Here is a 20,714-nt window from a genome sequence, read left to right on the forward strand (position 1 = left end):
ATCCCTCAAGGACTGAGCCATGCACAGTGCTCTGTCTGCTCTGGCTCCAGAAAGGTCTGAGTCATCTGGCTTTATGCAGAATTTAAGAAAATAGGTCAAACTGAACTTCCCATCACAGGCAATTGCAGTGAAGTCAATCAGCTTGTACAAGCATTGCTCTCAGCACAAACTGCCCTTGCATTTCTGTCTATATAACTAATCAAATTAGTTCCTGATCATATCAAATAGCGTGGCTTCTCCAAGAATGAACAGACTAACACTCCCTGCTGGTAATCCTTACTTATAAAAGTTGCTTCCCAGGTCAAAATTATGGAGAAGGATTACACTGCAGGAATCTTTGTTGAAGTAATATATACAAAGTAGGTAAGACAGTGGCTTGAAATTGCTAGACAGACCAAAAGATTTATTTCCAAGCAATTAAATGGATAGTTATCTCAGAAACTCTCTATTGGCTACTGAGATCACCAGCCTACAGCAGACAAAGTTACAATCAGCACATAATAGGGATGACTGGATTTTTTTCCTTTATAAATGACTCATATTAAGTCTGTTGCTTGCAGTTCAGAACAGTTTACTTGAAGGTCAGGGATATGACTGTGCATGAAGCACATTCATTTAGGGAACACATTCACACAGAAAAGAAAACAGCAAATGAAGAAGAATACGTTTGACAGACTTGGCCCCAAAGAGCTCATTTGCAGCAACACAGTTACAGACTCTTACCTAAGCTTTCCAGGTCAATGGCCTGGGACTTGCCATGTCTCCTGTGTGCCACTGGGGCAGACACACAAAACTAACAGGTTTTCATTTCACTTTTTCAGCTCACTAGGGTTTCTGTGATTTTCAGTACTAGTGTGTTTAAAGCAATCTGAGAAAGTGACAAAATCCAAAAGCTTTGGAGAATGGAGGCATGGGGAAAGTTCAAGTTCAGTGAAGTCAAACTCTGACCAAGCTCAGAGAGAGGATGAGAGGCTGAGCTGGGAGAACAAGCTAAAGGTTCATGAGGTCTAACAGAGGTACAAATGAACAGGCAAGCAGGCAGAATCAACTGGAAACATGAGATGAGGGGAAGTAATGTTCATCCAGAAGAGAAAGGGAAGAAGAAGAAAATGAGAGAAGATGAGGAAACCTGTGAACACCTCCCTAAACTTCCAGGGTAACTTTGAAACAACAGAGACCCTCCCAACCTTCAGGGGCTTCCCCAGCACTGAAAAGCACTTCCCAGTAACACATGACCAGTGCAGGAACCAAGAGTTCTGAGGGAGCTGCAAAGGCTGATTAAGGTACGAATGCTGGCAAAGCTGCAGGGGGGAACTTTCATAAGCATCTGCCTCCACTGGGCCTGACAGCAGCACACACTGTCAATCACCTCACTTCAATAAGTGCTCACATTTTTCTCAAATTAGAAATTAAGACAACACAAATCTCTAGGAATAGCATGCAGTTTCTATACATATCAGCCAGCGAGCTATCAGCACTGAAGTGCAGCAAGAAGCTTCTGACATTATCACGAGCATCTTTTCCAGTCTTTCCTCCTTCGGCATAAACATAGGGTCCTCTGAACTGCACAGAAACCTGCATGAGGAACTTTTTATTTTCTCCAAAAAGAAGCAGAGAAAAAAAAGGTTCTTACTCTCCTCTTTTTAGTCCCTGTTTACTATAGGCTGGTCATTTTTCATCATCAGACCCCTATCCCTTAGTTGCCACTCTTACTTTTCACTGTGGACTGGTGTGAAGCACAAGCACAGAGGGAGAAGTCTGGCTTTGCATTAATCCCACGTCATCATTCTCCCACTGTCCCCAGAGTTTAACACAATGAGGCTTTACAACACCAACAGACAATACACACCATCAACAGGTCTTGCTGACAAAGAGCCGTATTAAGCATTGTTTATCTCCTTAAAACCTCAAATATCGGTCAACACAAAGAAGCTGCAGTGTGCTAAAGGATCTGAAGAAATAGCTGTATAATCAGTTTTTGCTGAAATCCTGGAACATATTTTAATGTGAATCTTGCCAAGCTCTTTAATATCTACCCATTGGCTAAAGCCTCAATATCCAGGCTAGATTTTAGCTATTTCTTAGGGGCTTTTATAAAAGCAGGAAATATTAACAGCTAAAATCTAATTCAGCTTTTTCAGCGATGCATTGCCATAATATATAACAACATAACTGTAGTACTCTTCAAAATCTTAGCCATCGTGTGTGTAAGTCATTCACAAGAAATTAAAAACTTACTCCTAATATATGCTAATTTTTGGAGGTTTTATAGATTCAACTGCTTCACCTGTAAGATCATGATGCCTATCTGTCAAAACCTAAGTCTCCAGGGAACACAGGTAGCACAAAAGGCCAGGATTTTGCTTTCCCAGAGGTCTAAACCAGAGAAGAATGTGACTGAAGGCTGAACTAGAAGGACTGCACTACAATACACATTTCATTCACAGTGGAGTGAGTGCAGCAAAATAGTGGTAAAACCCACTGCAGATCTTTTTTATTACTTTGTATTACAAAAATTCCAAGGGGCCTCAGCAGAGCTTAGGACTGCAGTATACAATGTACTCTGACATTTTAACAGACTTTTTGTCCTAATGATCTTCAAGTTTCCTCTAGAGCAGTCACCCTCTGGGCTTAAAGCATCCCGGCTTCGAGACTTTCTTGGTTCAAGACTTTGGGGGACCTCTAAGTGCATCATGAGGCCAACAGCAGATGGAAGTTTTCAATCACTTTATGGGTTATTGCTGGAAATACATCACCAAAACATATAGTAAAAGGTCAAACACATCTATATTCCTTACATCATCATGAACAACTAAGAACTTAGTGTTCATAGGCAGTACTTGCAGAGCATGCTGAGAAAAGATTCACGAGAGAACACAGTTTGTAATCTTGTCATGCTAGCACTGAAGAACATGTTTCTGCAAAAAAAATATATTTTCCTCTCCCCACAACCGTTTAAGTTTTAAAGGTGAGACTATTAATTACTTACAGCCAAGCATAAGACCAAGTTGCCCAGGAAGGTTGTCTGCTACTTCTGTTGGTTTTCAGGGCTGGAAAGGATAAGACCCCAAGCAATCTGATCTAACTAGACCTGCTTTGAGCTCTGGATGTCCCATCCAACCAAAGTTATTCTATGATACTAAAACATTCAATCAATAGTATCTTCCTCTGACTTGTACACCTTTAAGGTAACAACCAAAAGCAATCTCAGGGATGTATGAGTGTACTTCTGCACTCTGCAAGTTCCAAGCTTTCTTGTGAGGTTAACAGTTTTCAGCCACTCAGACAAGATATTTGAGTGGGATGTGACCATGCTACAGCCCTTCGGTAAGAAGCTGGTGAGTTGTGCTCATGGGAATATACACAGCTTTCCAGTTTTCTCCAGAGAAGCTGTTTGGTCTTCTTCCTCAGGGAACCTGCAGCTTTCCTTCTTGAGAGATTTCATGCACTGTAAGCTGCAAATAAGCTTTTCATAGCAAGGCACTATTTTTTTCCCCCCCGGCCATACTTTGCCATTTTTCTAGCTGTTTCCAGAAATACAGAATTATGCATATTTTGTAATTATGCCTTGTAATCTTTCTGATAAAGGTTCCTCCATCACTTCCTAGCCACCTCCATCTGAAGGAATGCCACCCCCACAATCTGGTTGCCAGAAAACAGCTATCCTGGGAAATGCAATGTGTTAAATGACAAAGGACTGCTCTGCCTGCCTGAGGCATCATACTTTTGATGTCTGCACAGAAACACGCTGAGGGGGAAAAATAAAAGGCTACCAGCCCTGACAATACAGGGCATTAGCTGCAGCTCCACACAGGAGAGGAACAGGAATTCTGTGAGGCCAGTCTGGCCTTCAAGTGGAAATGCAGGGACTGTTAATGAGGAGCAAGTGTTCGCTTTGCTCTTTCTCTTGTTCTTCTGACCAAAGCAGGACTTAAAAGGGAGACAAGGTGAGAAAACAAAGAATATAGGTTCTAGGGAATGAAGCAGCTTATTATAAAGCTATTATGAATAGTGGGCCTGATGCTTAGCTAGGGGATAATGAAGTTAGCAATTAGAGATGATGAATGGTTGAAGGGGCTTTATAATGATATAGAAAGATTTTAATCTTTATATCAGACAGGTTGAATTCAGGTCAAGTCAGTACCAACCGAACGTGAGTGCCATCTGATTTATTTCATCAGGTTTTGTGGAATGAGCTTGGTCCCTTGTAAGCTATTTGGGACAAAGGCTTATTCATAAGTAATTATCTGCAATAAGCACCTCCACTTGCAGGAGGCAGGACTTTAAACAAGGTACTGTTCCAACAGCCTGGCTTTGAAAAGGTTACAATTCAAGTAGATAAAACTGTAAAAGTATTGCTTAAATATGAAAAAAGAGAAAGATGGCATTGTTTGTCCAATGCTTTAGAGAAATGACATGCTGAAGCTTTATTTGAAAATCTATGTTCAACTATGAGCCAGTTCTTTTTGCCTGGGCATTTAGAAACTGCACAGTGGCTGTTGGGCAAAACTGCAGTCTATATAAAGAAGCAAAGAACATAAGGTGCCCTTTACTAGCCACCATGTTAATCAGCATCTTTCAGGAGTCTGCTTCTGCTCTCACAAGTCTCCCTGGTGAGAAAGAGAAGGCGTGTTAGTTAGTACCAAGGAACGGCATCAGCTTCTGGCTTGCTAGCAAGGGCTATAAACAACATTATCTTCACACAATGGACAACTCGTCTTCTACTGGGTCACTGTCAGAGCAGCACTGGGGTTTGCAGGTCACAACTTGCAGTTCAGATCCTCTCCTGAAATTTTTGGCAATTCAGAATTATGAATCCTCTATTTTTTACATTTAGGAATAGTAAATAAATACATGAGACAAGATTAGAGGTATTGGCAAATGGAGGCTTAATTAAGGGATAAAAAGAGGTAGGGAAGAGGTAGGGAAGCTGGAGGAGAGAAGGAATCTAGGAAATTTAGCTGATCTTGGAAGGAAAAAACAAATAAAACAAGTACAAAACACAGAGAGATAATACACAGAGACCCCAGAGGAACTGCAGTGACCTGACCCATCAGTGGGTTATACTGATGTAGTCAATTGCCATTGTCACTGATTTAGCATGGTTTTAAAATTCCATGCACTATAATGCTTCATCTAGCACACTACTGAGCAATGCTACTCTGCTGCATGTTCTGCTTTGAGTCTGTGCAACGGGACCACATTTGGCATTTGCAGCAGTATAATCATGTTGAATAACTGGACTGTGCAAACTTTTTAAACATTAATTTCCTCAAGTATATAGAAGGACTAGTACAAAACTAATGGTGTGGAGGAGAGTGAATGGGAGGTTAGCCAGACATCATCTCCCCATTCTAGCATGCACTGTCCACACAATTAGATTTTGTATTTTGACAATTGTACCAGACTTAAAGTACAGTAATTTCATGATTACAAGCCGCACCTGATTATAAGCCGCAGCTCTGGGTGTCAGCAACGTTTAGGTCTTTGTCCATATATAAGCTGCACTGGATTATTAGCCGCACTTTTGTTCGCAGCGAGGATCTGCGTGCAACTTTCAAAAAGTTGCCAATTAGTAACAGAATTGTGGGATCACGGGGTTTACTGGCTCGGCCCTGCACAGGGTGGCCGCCAGGGAGCGGCCCCAGCCCCGCTTGCCGCTGCCAACGGGAACCAGGGGTACAGCGAGCCTGGCTGCTGCTGCCACCACGCTTCCCAGGGCCGGGCAGCACCGTCGCACTTCCCGGGGCTGTGGAGTGCTGCCGCACCCCCCGGGCCAGGCAGCGCTGCCGCTGTGCTGCTGCCGCTGCCCTGCCACCCGGGGTCGGGCGGGCCCTGGCTTGGCTCAGGGCTGCTGCAGGCTTGGATTTCTGGGTTGGGAAATTTCCAAAATTTGTTCATATATTGGGCACTCCTGAGTGTAAGCCACACTTCAGGTTTGGGAGTACAATTTTAGTCAAAATGGTGCGGCTTATAATCGTGAAATTACTGTAATTACAATTAGATGAAGTTTGAAGTGAGGAGTTTAGGACTAGGACTTCTGGAGCTGTGAATGCCTCCAAGGCAGGAATGTGCTTATTGATGTACAATCAAGTAATATTAAATCAAGGCAGTGAGAGAGAGGTGGAAGGCAGTGTCTTCATGGCTTGGAAGAAAAAAGCACAGCTTTGTAAGGAGAGACAAAGGGATTCCTGCTTTGGATGGCACAGAAAGTACAGTAATTTCATGACTATAAGGCGCACCCTTTTGACTAAAATTTTGGTCCAAACCTGGAAAGTGCGCCTTATACTCTGGAATGCCTTATATATGGACAAAGTTCGGAAATTTGCCAACCCATAAGTGTGACCTGCGAGCTGAACCGCAGCTGAAACAAACCCCAAACACTGACAAAGTGTCTTGGGTTACAATACAGGATGTGATTAAAGTATCTATTCTATCACTATCTGTTGTGACCAGGTGGGGCAGTGATCCTTATCTCCGTGGGAGATACTCTGCTAATGGGCCATCCATTGAAACCAGTAGGGCATTTTCTTTATCTTCCCCCTCCACCCCATCCTTCCTCCAGGGAGTTATCTTCTGCTAGTGACCCATTGAGTCCCACTGTGTGACTGATAAAATTACTATACCCATTGAGAGTTGCTCCAACCAAGGGGGAGAGCCAAGCCTTTCTTACCTAGATAAAAACTGATATTCTAGGACACTGAGTACCCTTTCTCTACTGGACTCTAGAAAAAATTAGATTTCTCCACATCACTACAAGACCTCTGGAAGGAAACTGCACCTTCTACAAGACCACTGCTTCAACTAAACCACATCCGTCACTGCAAGAAGATTGTAGCTACTATTTAATCAAACTGCTACCAACACCCTGCCTGATGGGGTGTCAGGTTGTACTCTGACTTTGTCAGGGTTTGGAGTTTGTTTCTTTGTAGTACTGTATTTCTAAATTTCTAAATTCTAAAGACCTGCTATTCCTAATTTCCATATCTTTACCTGAGACCCCCTTGATTTCAAAATTATAATAATTTGGAGGGAGGGGGTTTACATTCTCCATTTCAAAGAGAGGTTCCTGCCTTTCTTAGCAGACACCTGTCCTCCAAACTAAGACACAAAGTCAGACCACAACCGGACACCCCGTCAGGGTGACACCCGTCAGTCAGAGTGTTGGTAGCAGTCCCATTAAATGGTGGCTACAGTCCTCCTGCAGTGACAGATGTGGTTCAGTTGAAGCAGCGGTCTTGTAGAAGGGTGCAGCCTCCCTCTGAAGGTCCAGCGATGATATGGAAGAAATGTCCGATTCTCCTCTGGAGTCCAGGGAAAAGAGGGCAACTTGGTGTCCCAGAATTTCAGTTTTTATCTAGGTAGGAAATGATGGGCTCTCCCCCGTGGCTGGAGCAACTTCCAATGGGATATAGTAATTTTATCAGTCACACAGTGGGACTTAATTGGTCATTAGCAGAAGATAACTCCCTGGAGGAAGGATGGGTTGTGCAAAGATAAAGAACAATGCCCTACTGGTTTCAGTGGACGGCCCATTAGCAGAGTATCTCCCACGGAAATAAGGACCACTGTCCCACATGGTCACAACAGATGGTGATAGAATAGATACTTTGATCCCATCCTGTATTGTAACCCAAGACAGCATGGCTGGCGTGATCGTTACGAATTCGTTACTTTGTTGTGCGTGGATCCTCGCTGCCACAAAAAGTGCGCCTTATACTCTAGTGTGCCTTATGTATGGACAAAGTTCGGAAATTTGCCGACTCCCGGAGGTGCACCTTATAATCTGGTGTGCCTTATAGTCATGAAATTACTGTAATCTCTTTCCTTCATTTCTTTCTGCACCTTCTCCCCATCCTCTGAGAACAGATAGAAGCAGGCATTTTGGACAACAAGGGAAGGTGGAATGATTGCAGTTTGATTCATGAGAAAAAAATTAGGAGCTAGATCAGGTGCTAGATCAGTCAAGAAAATTCTGTACTGTCGCCTTATCTACTGCGTACTACTACTTATTCTTCTGATGTTTTCTTTCATTGTTAAAAGCCCGTGGATTGAACAAATATATCGTCTTTACATTCTGTCTCCTGGCATATTTGACTCTGAACAGGTAACACAGCATTTCTGCTGCACAGTAACGGTAACATCGGGACGATTATAGAGACATTGAGATTTCCAGTCCATAGCCCCAGATATCCAAAGGCTTACAGCTGTCCACTGTCAGAGCTGGTCATGCTAGGTTTGACAAATCATTCAGGGACACTTGCCAAGAGAACACTAGCTTTTAGCAAAATACTAGGGAAGATTCATGGTCCTGAGAGTCCTGAGGTGTGAAGCGCAATGCCCATAACCTTTGGGTTTTGTTCACGTATTTTGAAATTGATGGTGGTTATTCAGATATAGAACATAGGTCTCAACTGCATCACAGAAGAAATTTAGGAAACTTGGCCTCACCATAATAGATGCTTGTAAAGTTTAGGGTGGTTCTTCCATGTCTCAGTAGACACAGGAGGTGGTGCAAGCCTGACTCATTCACTTCTGTTGACAAGTAGCATGACACTGTTTGAGATGAGGGACACTGTAATATCAGTCTTTTAGTTCTAAGGTCTAAAACTGTGTGCCAACATTCTGTAAAGTAGTACTTTCCAATGGTCTACTGCTTGGGAGGATGGGTGATTGTCTAATTATCATTTTAATGAAGATTACAGAGGGTTGATTTTTTTTTAATTTTTCAATTGTTTCAGGCATCAGTTGCTGGTATCTTTGGCTATAAAAGATGCCTGGAATGACAGGTCAGATAAGACACAGGCCTTTTAAAAATGTGAAAACATTTTTCAAACACAGTTGTGCTGATAAAGATTTTTGATAATGCAAGCCTTGCAAAAATAGGTTTCCAGGAAACAATGGATCTACACACTTGGGATGACAGTTAAAAGCAAAATAGATAAGGGAGATGTCACAATGCAAAGTTTTGTTTGGGTGGTTGGTATAGCTTTATAAATTTAATCTCTGTAGATTAATCATTCTGTGTAGTTTACTGTGCTCACAAAATTAAATACACTGAAATTCAAACCAAGGATCCTGAAACAAACCCAGCCAGAGGCATTAACAATGCTCCAGTGAGTATGTTGGCACACTTTGATATTCCAGGTCAATGAAGCTTGTTCTAAGCAAAACATCTGGAGCACTCTAAATCCAGCTTGCTTTAAAATCTAAATCTATGCTGAGCTTCTCTTCATTTCTTTAAGACGCCTTTTAATTACAGTCCTGATCAATGCCATTTTGCAAAAATAATTTCCTGTGCTACCTTCCCCATTAACAATTAAAATTACTATTTTCTCTCATTCTACTCCGGATAGTGTCTCAGAGCACAGCATTAAAATCTTAATTTCTGTTCATTAGCACTGATTTTTGATCCAAATACAGAATTCTAATGTTGGCATATGATCTGAAGGTTTTAGAATTTAGTCATACCTTCCTCTGCCTTTTTCTTCTCAGAGTTGGATTGAAACAAACACTTAGGGTATTTAAGGCTAGATACAGATCTAAGCTAACAAAATGAATCTTCATTGCTTCTTAAGACTTTTTAAAGGGAGTCATTGATACCAGAATTGAAATGCATTCCAACCCACTAAACTGATAAAGAGTTATTTAAATAAGCATTCAACAGATTTTGTCTTTCATATATATGTATTCAACCAAGTGAAACTGGGCATCTTTGGAGAATGCACTTTCTTGGCAAAAACCTAATGCTATCAGATTCTGACCATTGGATATTGTACAAAGATTCCACACCCTCCCCCTTTGCCCCCTTTTTCTCATGGAAAAATGCAACCAAATAATATTTCTCTTGTGCCAAATACAGCCCACCTGCAGCTGCATTCTCAGCCTCAATGTTCGAGAACATCTATGTCTCTGAGGCTCTGCTGTGAGTCCATTCACTCTGAAAAGCAGACAAACAAGCTGGCCACCCTTCATTCCTCAAAAATATTGAGGACTTTTTTTTGGTTTGGTTTTGTTTATTTTTTGTTTGGGTTTTTTGTTTGTTTGTTTGTTGGGGTTTTTTTGTTTGGTTTTTTTTTTTAATTTACTACAATACTTCGAGGCCTTTCCTAAAAAGTCCCAGACCAATTTCTGTTTGATAACTCTCTCTCCTGAATTCACTGAAATTTCATTTTGGTCTTGTCTTATGGGAAGAACATCCCACTGAATCTGTGTCAACTCTTCAGCAGCTTTACCTTCCCCCATAAAGCTATGAAAAACTTCTATAAAATCAATGCACAGATTAATGCGGAATTAAACTCCCCCGCCATGTTAAACTGAATGCAAATACATGCAAATGTTGCTGTAAAATGTCTTTTGCATTGCTCAGTATAAGGCAAGTGAACCTATGACTACAGATGTAATTTTCGAAGGAAAAACCACACTTGGAAACCTCTGTGGCCACACTATGGAAAGTTCACTTCAAGGAGAATGATTTCCTTGCAAAAAGGCTTCTTATATGTCTTACTTTAGATGTTAATATTGTTTCATGGATGGAGAGTGAGGAAAATCTACTCAGTACTAGTAAGTCTAGCAGAATTCAGTCCTTATGTAGAATGAGACCATTACAGTAGTGATTATTAGGGCATCATCACTGACACAGCAAGATCTTCCCCGATACACCAATACCTAAAGCAGAGCTAAATTGCATAAACAAACACAGAGCACCAGAAGAAAATCCTAGTTTGTAATTGTACCACACTGAGTTCTGGAAGTGAGCTCTGTAAAGATATGAGGCTTAGTCACTAAAGAAAAGACTCAGAAGGAGCTTCTGTCCCATTACATGCAGATGTACTTATCCTGTGGATAAGAAACTGAGATAAGCCAATGTCTTGCACAAATTGTCTGCATGTCTGAAGTAGGGCTGCAAGATACACATCAGAAGAGAGGAGCTTACTCTCAGTAAGTCAGTCCTTGTAGACATATCTGCTTAAAAATCTCCCAATATCTTGGCAAGAAGTGACTGCAAGTTACTACTACACCTGGGCCTGGGACAGGCATTTGCTTCAGAAGAGATATATCCACAGAGCAATGCATTGCTGCATAAGGATACCTTGAGCATGACATCTGGAAAAAGCACTGTGCCAACACATTGTGCCATTCAGACGTTCTGTTAACTGGCTGTGAGAAGAACAGGAAAGAGCTGGCATTTTTCAGCTTCCCCAGGATTTGTGGTAAAAGCTAGCAACCACACTGCCCATTGAAAAGAAATATTGAATGTGCGTGGGTAGTGTACAGGCTCTTATGCCAAGATGCAGAAGCAGCATCTCAGAGGTGGCTTTCCAAGCTATTTGTTTTCCTTCTTTGTTTCCTCTTCTAAAAAAAGAACTACTGAACCATATTCTGGCACTTAGAAGCTTCCCAAAGATGATTCTAATGATGTACAGACTTTTTTGCTATTGCACAGACCTTTGTTTTAACATGTTTACAGTAGCATACATGCATTACATATAAGAATGAATGCTATGTTTACCTAGAGTGTCCCTAAGGGAGCTGAATTATTGAGGTCTGAAATATCTCCATCCTTTTTTTTACCCTGGGGTTGATTGCTAGCCTGCAATTGTCAGTCAAAGGAACTGAAAGTTAGGTGGCCAAAAATAAAAGCTACTGCAAAGAAAACATGTTTTACAGAAAAAAAAATATGAAAAGAAAAATCTATAATTATCCAGTCACATTAGCGACAGTGAGATCCTCCCAGCTTTCTAACCACGTACAATTAGCAATTGTTTTAAACAATCAATGAGTTAATTACAGCAGTAACTTCCCATTACATTTCATGGGGAATGTATTATTTGGTGGGGTGCATTAGAAACTATAAAGCAGTACTTCCATTTAAAAGACAAGCAGAAAGAATACCAGGGTAAGCAGTGTATGCCTGAATCCTACACGACTTCCCAGCAGCATTCCTTTCTGCAGTGCCAGTGACTCTTCTCCTTTTGGGGTACACTTTTTCCCTCAGCAAATGAGACCTGAGCCCAGTCAGGCTCAAAATGTATCTCTTCCTGCATGCAGAATCTCACCTACCCACCCAAGAAGCACACTCAGCGATACAGCACACACAATCTAGCAGTGCAATTGCCATCTACCACTGTCTTACTTTAATTGACACATTCAGACTTGGTTTACATAAGACAGGACTCCTGTCAGTAACCACTTATCTCTTTGAACACTAAATTGTCGATGTGTTCCTAAGCTTTTTTGTCTCTTTTAAAAAAAGCTTCTTACTAGCAAAGATTAATGACTTTAATGTCCCTGTGAAAAATGGTGAGGGAAGCACTGCTAAGCACAGCTACGATTTATCTATCTATATATAAATCCTACTGCTTAGCTTTGATTTGCTGCAGAAACACAATTTTAGCTTGGTATGAGATACTCATTTGCATCAAAGCAATTGATAAATTGATGCCTACTATAAGAGCTGGCATCATAATCTAGCACCTTGAGCTTTTGTGGTTCATTATCATCTCAAGAGTGCCCAGGTCTGCATTCAATTACATGCTTTCAGAATTTCAGTTTCATGTAGTGATTATAGACTTCTAGATTCTGCCCAATAAAGCCAACAAAAATATTCTTGTTGAGTTTCAACTAGTGCCTGGTTCCTTGTCCTGTTGGCAACTGGGCACTTCATTATAAGTGGCAGAAATCTGCATTGTTGAGACACATGCGGAAGGATCTACCTACTGCTTTCAGAAAATCACTGCTACTTTCATAAAAAAGCAACTCCTCACATGCATTCTGGACTCTTAATTTCCAGGCTGGATGGAGCAAGGGTCTTCAGCAAGGGAAGAGCCACCTCATTCAGGTGCAGGTGCATTCTATTTTGGAACCCCAAATGGCAAGCCTGTTGCTCAGGGAACATATATTCTCTTGGTCTCTCAAGAAAAGGCAAGCCAGCATAGGAAATAGCTAAGGCATGCATCAGTAAAGCTGTACATGTAGTGTTTCTGTCTTCCTAGCCCTAAACAAGGCTGAGTAAAGGTATGTCATTGCTTGGCTTTGGAGATGGCCTTCAGGTATGCTACTACTTGCTTGGAGGGAATGAGATGAAAGCGAGCCAGCAGCAACCTGTCCCCTCCCTTCAAACTTGCTGAGCATCAGCCACACTCAATGTATCTTTGCCAGTCTTCAGTGACAAACCCATGGTTTGTATCCCACTCCCCTGAGCTACTGCGGCAGTTTCCAACATTAGTTGGAACGAGTTATCTTCCCCAGTGCCTTGCCAATTACAACCTACAGATGCTGGGAGGCAAGGAAGGCACTGAGAGTACGTCCTTGTGCAACCATGGACATTCACATAATGCACAAAGTTGGTCAGAGAAACAAAGACACAAACCTGACACAGTACTCCATCGTAGATCACTTGCCTCTATTTTAAGGATGATAAAGTATATCACAAACTAGTTCACAGAAAAAAATTAATATTTTGTCGCATTCTTGAAACAGGTATTGTTTTTCATTGTCTTATCACATTCAATCTCTGAGGTTATGACACAATGAAAGTTTCCTTATAATAATTGCATAGAGACTTCAAAAAGAATTTTGTTTCCTTAATGGAATGTCACCAGATGATGATTAATTTGTCTCTCCCTTGAGGTCTCAAATAAAGAAGATTTAAAAATAACCCCAACCAAATAAAAAAGGCCAATCTGAAGGTTCATGTTTTCAAATATGACTAGTGACTACATGGGCCTAGCTTAATATGCACTGAAGACTTTCAAAAGTAAGGGGTGAGAATTTTCTAAAAGGCAGTCCCCTTTAAAATGTGTCCAGCCAGCCACATTAGCAAACAGACAAAGGCACAATTGTTTGGGAAATGTAAGCCTAAACACCACCAATTTTAATCTCATCTTTAAATACAATTTTTGAAAGGACTTTACAAGCAGAGAGCAGAGAAACAGCAGAGAATGACTCCTGCAGACAGAGTCACACATGCGACAAAAGTAGGGTTGCAAGTGCAGCAATTGTAGCAGCATTTCTTCAGGGAAAACCAGCTTGTAAGCAAGAAAACTCAGGCACGAAACAGGTCAAAACCACTCCAAAATGACTCAGAGGTCTCAAAGGCTGAAAACAACAGGTCAATTTAAAGGCTGCAAAAAAATCCAACGCTGTTCTTCCAAGAAGTTATGCATCAGGAACAAAAGGATGAACACAAGAAGGGCTGGTTTCCAATTAATGAGTGCTTCAAAAAATCCCAGCGTAACCATCCCTGTGGATGGATACAATCCTGATCTAACAAGGAGAGAGTGTGGCATCCAGCACAGACTGTGTCTTATTTAAACATGAATTTGCAGTTTCTGATTTGCAGTCCATCTCTTAGGACAGTTTGGGTCAGTCTGCGGACTTGGTAATTAGTGTTGGTGCCTACAATGAAGGCCATCAAAGACTCAAACATGGTTTCTTCATTTTGGTTTTGCCCCTGTAAGAAATGTCTGTGTTCAGCCACTGCTGATTTGATATTTTATCAGATGGTTTCCCCTCGCCCTCCTCAGCCTGACAGCTTTCTAAGACCACATTTTAGTGGCCATTCTAGACAGGTGGTGCTGGGTCCATTTTGTTAATTCCCTTTTTCTTTGAGCAAAAATCCCAACAAATCACTGTTCAACACCATGGCAGCCAGACTAAATGCCTCTACTTGCTTCTGCTGTTTAAGGCATCTGTAAATAACTGATAAGGATTACTTATCTCTGCAGATGGCTTATGTTTTGGCAGAAGGGGGAAAACCCATCACCTCCAGCCTAAAGGAGGATTCTTAAGCAGAGGTTAGTCACTCCTGCTGCTCATGACTACGCTCAAGCTCAAGCCTTGGAGCTACTGCATCTCCATGGTTTGTGAATGGGCCAAAGCTTCTTTCTCACTGTGATAAATATGCAGAACACCACACTAATTAGCTCAGTACACTGCTAATGTAAGATAGGGTAAGTCTATCAAGTTCAACATGGCTAAATACTTTACTCTCACTTGTGATGTGACTTACAAATAGGAGTAATAAGTAACAGTCACCTGAATGCTAAATCTGTCTCTCCCCTCAAAGAACTGCACTTACTTCGCATGAAATATCCCTGGGTCGTTTCCTCCATGTAAGGTGAATCATAGAAGCATCTCCAAGATCAAGTCCAACCTCTGACTGAATACCACGCCAACTAATCCATAGCACTCAGTGTCATGTCCAGTCATTTCTTGAACACTTCCAAGGATGGTGACTCCACCACCTCCCTGGGCAGTCTGTTCCAAAGGTTTATCACCATTTCAGTGAAGATACTCTTCTTGATGTCCAACCTAAACCTCCCCTGGCCCAACACGGGGCCATATCTTTTTGTCCTGTTGCTGGCTGCCTGGGAGAAGAGACGGACCCCCACCTGGCTACATCCTCCTTTCAGGCAGTTGTAGACAGTGAAAAAGTCTCTGAGTCTTCTTTTCTTTCTCATCTGCTCTGCATACGGCTTACTCTCCAGACCCTCCAAACAGCTTGTACTGGTTATCCAGTATAAGCAGTTATACCATGTCCATGAAGAACTAGGGCAAAATAGGTAAATTTAAAGTACATGTGGTCACATCTTGGGCACAGCAGCAGAGTGGACTGGCCTCTCAATGCTAATGATCCTACCAACTTTCTTTCAACACTCATTTCAAGATCTAAAATTTTCCTCAGGAGATATAACTCTCATCTGGGTCAGGTCTCATATGAGTAGATTTGCTTTGCCTTTGGGAAACAGAATAAGTACATTTGGCTAGTTACATCATTCAGATCTTTTCACTCTAGTCTAACTGCTTAGAGTTGCAGAAACTAAAGGAGAAAAGCCATTGCTTCTTTATTTAATTCCTTCCCCCCTCCACTTCCCATGCTTATTCTCAGTAATTTTTAATTTTAGATATTTAACAAAGATACAATACTACTTTCAGGTTCTGTTTGGTTTTTAAAAATTAAAATAAAGATGGCTCAGAAGCCTCATATGCTTAAACACACACCTATTCACTTGTTTCAGATAGAGACAAAATATTTAGCAGAAAAGTAATCTACTGTTCCCACTGACCCCATCACCCCCACCCCCTCCCAAAAAAAAGACAGTAAGGCATAGGTTAACATAAAATAATACAAAATTCTTAGCTGTCTAGATCAGCAGCATGCAGGCAGCAAAACTGAAAGAAATCTCATTAACATGACATAACAGTCAATTACAGTAAGCAACATTTACTGTTAAGTATTGCAGCCTGATTAATCAGCAGATATTCCTATCAGTGAAAATGGTGCTCTACAAGTTGCAAGTTTTAGTTCAGTGCACCACATTAAGCAAAAGGTGGGAAAGGTGCAAAGGGAGCCAGATTCATCTTTTATGTAATTGCACTGACTCCAAAAGCAGACTCCTTTCATTCTTGAAAAGGCTCTGACTTGATATCAAATCCACGCACACTCAGAGGGATACTCCTGATCATAATTTCCCAGTAGGACATTGAAGTGTTTTTGCTATTTAAGTGTTTTCCCAATACATTTCTAAATGTATATAAATAGACAGAATGAAAAAGACAAATGCTTCAAAACATTTTGGGTTAGGTTCACATCTGAAAAGTCACACCTGAGGGCAAAACACACCACAGAAAGTATGTGGTGGGTTTGAAGCCCAGACTACCATCACATCTGGAAAAGGTGCAGTATTTGGGAGGTTGTTTTCAGGAATGCCTGGCCTTGCTGTGCTCAGGAAAACTGAGTTTCCCACTGCATAAGTTTAAAAAACCTACCCTAAACCAGAAACCCAAAGCTTTCACATAAAGTTCTTATACACATGGAATCTCCCAAATCTCTTCTACAGCTTAAAAGACTCACAATATGAATCTTTCAAAGTTTTGCCTACTCTTATACTGAACTGCTACAGAATGAAGGACCATTTTAACATGATACCACTGAATTGACTGCCCTGATATCCTGAAATCCCTTCTGATGGAAATTATCCTCGGACGCTAAGTAGCATTGGTATATTCAAAATTGAATTTTGGTAAACTGGAAAACAATTTTGTGAAAAGTTGTCGAACTTAAATTCAAGATCCCCAAAAAACTAAACTTTGAAAAAAATAGCATGAAAAATTGAGAATAATGCCATGATTTATGTTGGTAGTGAGCAAATTCTGAGCAATCACATGGGACCTTTTTTGATTTCACTGCTCTGAAACACCTCAAAGTGTGACAAAAACTATTTTCAAGCAGGAATATTGTTTACTTCATGGTGTGGGTTTCTTTCTTGTTCTTTGCATTTGTCATGAGGAAGAGGAAACAAGTCTTAAACACCACTTGACTCTCTAAAAAATGCTCTCTCTGAAAACAGTTTTTTCACTACAGCTGTACTTTCAAAAGTTTCCAGAATTTTCTTAGCTTGCCTGTGCTGTGAATCTATGCTGATCTGACAACTGGTTAAGAGAACTAGAAAACCAAGTACATTTTGCCATTCCTTACAGACATTTTATATGGGTCTATCAGACCAAGACTGTGTGAAACAAGGATAAACTTAGAGGCAGAAATGCTGCAATGGTGGTCAAAGCCACCATTGTTTGCTCCTCATTTCACTTGTAAGTGAATTCCAGTTTCCCCTAGTCACTGTATTTCAAAAATACAACGTTGAACGGATTTTTCTGGGTTGGTTTTGTTTTTATTTGTTTGTGTTTTGGGTTTGTTTGTGGTGGTTTTTTTTGTTACATTTTGGATTTGTTTGTTTGTGGGGTTTTTGTTGGTTTTGTTTTTTTGTTTGTTTTTGGTTTCTTTGGTTTGAGTTTTTGTTTGATTGGAATTTATTTGGTTTTGTTTGTTGTGGTTTTTCTTGCTTGTTTTACCTTCTCAGGTTAATAAACAACAGAATTTCTAACAGACACATTTGCTCCTTTATCAGCTTGATAGGCTGTTAAAAATGCCAGACACCTTCTGTTCTACTGTCTGAGAGTGGTAGGCTTAGAAAGTTTGAGGCATCTGGACTTTACTCACATACCTATTGCCATCTATTGCTTGAAAATCAAGGCAAAAATAACAAAGTTTGAGATTGCTTCTCAATTTGATAAATCCTAGCTTCACTGTTGAGTTGGAATTTTTCTTCTAATCAACATATAAAATATTGTGTTGGACCATTTTCTTTCTTTGTCACTCGTCACATAGAGTTTCCTCAGAAAAGTTCTATTTGCAGATCATTTATCCAATAAAGCAGGATGACTCCTTCAGAGATTAAAAGTCTAATCTTTAGTAAAACTGACCACCCCTTATGAAAATTAATAGGTCTGTGCTTTCCTACCTATCTAATCCTCACTCTTACTGCCCTCAGGGAGGTAATGCATAGAAATAAGTGACAATGCTGAAAGAAGTTTCAGTTCATTCAACTTCTGATCTCCTGAGACTGCAGAGCACAGAGAAAGATTCTGCAAGAAGACAACGGAATTATATTTTTTTTCTTCAATACCTTTGAAAGATACTGTAGTGATATGCTGTGATACAGGACTATCTAGTGAGCTTTGTTGATAGCTGTGAATGTATTCGACCACACAGATGTCCCCTATAATATCAAGGAGCAATGGCATTACAGAAATGATGGCCTAAAACCTTTTAGTGCCTACCTGGGGACATTGCCCTGCAAACAGATGACATTCAGTGGTCTAGGTCACAGGAGAAGAGACATTGTCCTGTAGATGCGTCCCAAGACAAGACAAACTGCTTCTTAATTTCAACTGGCCATGGGTCTGTATTTTAGGAGCAGAACAAGCAGGGCTGCAGTCTCAATAATAGAAATGAGTTACAAAGACCCAGCTCTGTTTCTTATGAAGGCCATTACCAGGTACTGGTAACTTTGCATTTTCTATCATCTTGCAGCACCTTCAAAATCACATGTCAACAACAGGGTTAAAAATAAAAAAATAGCAGCAGAACCTATTTCCCCCCTATCTCAGCATTTTCTCTCCCTTTCCTGAGCTTCTTTGTAACCGAGGGCTGAGAGAAGTAACACTAGGCCATTTCAGGTCTTCTAGATAACTTTCTATACCACCTCCACTGCTTGTGCTGTTATTCAGCAGTTACTGCAGATCTCAGTTTCAGTAGGATTTGCAAATCAATCCTCTATCTGTATATCCCAGATGGCTCAGTGATTTTCATCGCAGCTATTGATCTCTTCATTCATAGATAGTGGCTTCTGGGCAAACACACCCAGCTGCTCTCATCAACCCTGCCTGACTGTCACCGGCAGAAAAGAGGACTTTGAAAGCCCAGACACTACCCACTAATAATACTGCCACTTGGAGCAACAGAATTAGGCAGGAATAAGCATATGGTTTGCACGTTTGCCTACCTGATTATAAGGCTGCTGCCAGGCTCCCTCCCTTGCTCTGCAACAGTTGTGCTTTTGGCAGCTGAGCAACAGCAGCCTTCCTAAGTGTCATGCTCTGAAAGAGCACACGCTCTACACACACCCATCCAGCCTTGCTGTGCCAGACAGCCCCTTCTCCGCCGTCAGCCAGTCGAAAAACAAGTTGCAATTCAATGACCAGCTCCCATATAAAAGGAAGATACAGAGGTCGGAACAATCAATGCAATTAACTGTTCTGAAAACAGCGCAAGGCTTTTTGTAAAATGGGAACAATTGGGTTTTACCTGCCCTTTCCCCTCCTCTCAGATATTACCTATAAATCAAGAAGGTCTTCAGCAGATCACTGCACATTTAGTGCCAGCTGCTCTTTCTCATTCTATCTTACACCACTGCAGAACAGCCAGAATGTATTTGGGCTCCCTGGTGGTGCAGAAGGCAACTGCTCCTTACCTCCATGAGGTAGGGAATTGTGCCTTCCAATGAGGAAGGTGACAACGAAATAAGCTAAGGTCTAGCTAGCCTTCCCTCCCCACCCATGCTCTCCCCTGCAGATCACTAAGCTCGCTACCAAAAATCAAGTCTCCACATGGTTGTGGCATTGGTAGGAGATTTCAGGCAAAGTGGAATAGTATTTCATACTACTGTGACTCGTTCACATTTTGAATCCTGTTTGTTGAGCTTTGTTACATGCAGTTTTGTCTCCTTCTGCAGGGAATTACTCAGCCAGGCAGTCACACGGCTGCAGCAGCATAATTAGAGGATTCAAAGTGTGCTAAGCTCATCTGGAAATCATATGAGGTGGGGAGATAAACCGAAATGATGACAAGGAACTACTATCTTTGTGCAAGTAGCAGCTCATAACTTCCCCAGTGTGCACTCTCCCAGGGACTGCTGTCAGAAAAACTGAGTTACAGAGGAATGGAAACCCCACCCAAATTTGAGAGGAACCCATTAGTACATGGAGTTCAAAATAAACAGGCAAACAGACTGCAGCATGCTCTCAAGAAGGAAACGGCTAGAGGAAAGAGGAGGATATGTATGAATGCGAGTGTACCAGATTTGGGGGGGGGGGGGACAACAGTTTCAATAGTAACAAAATAGTGGGAAATTTAAAATTCAAATTCAGGTTCAATACAAGTCTTCTCCAAGGGTCAAAGGAGAACATTTCAGAGTTTCATAAAGTTTAAAGGAATCTGATACATATACATACCTGTAAATGAGATTTTGGGTTAAACCAGCTCCATCATAATGTTTGGGAAAGCATCATGCAGAACACAAGAAAATTAGAATGGCCTTGTTCATAAAAGCAAGTGAAGCACAGAGAGCTCTTGGTCGTGATGGGATCAA

The 20,714-nt window shown here is 41.1% G+C and overlaps 1 protein-coding gene across 5 annotated transcripts in view; it reads right to left on the bottom strand.

Moving 5' to 3' along the window:
* The window catches only part of PHACTR1 (phosphatase and actin regulator 1), a 303,608-nt gene that overhangs the window by 150,719 nt on the left and 132,175 nt on the right, over nt 1-20,714 (bottom strand). Inside the window, exon 1 of one of the 5 annotated variants that reach the window (XM_033071853.2) lies at nt 19,350-19,444. The exons of the other annotated variants lie outside the window; for them this stretch is intronic. The gene's annotated coding sequence lies outside the window, so the exon portion shown is untranslated. Of the gene's footprint in view, nt 1-19,349; nt 19,445-20,714 lie in introns of those variants that run through there. 5 annotated transcript variants of the gene reach the window in all.

Source organism: Catharus ustulatus, chromosome 1 (assembly GCF_009819885.2).
Source record: "Catharus ustulatus isolate bCatUst1 chromosome 1, bCatUst1.pri.v2, whole genome shotgun sequence".
Classification (NCBI taxonomy): Eukaryota; Metazoa; Chordata; class Aves; order Passeriformes; family Turdidae; genus Catharus; species Catharus ustulatus.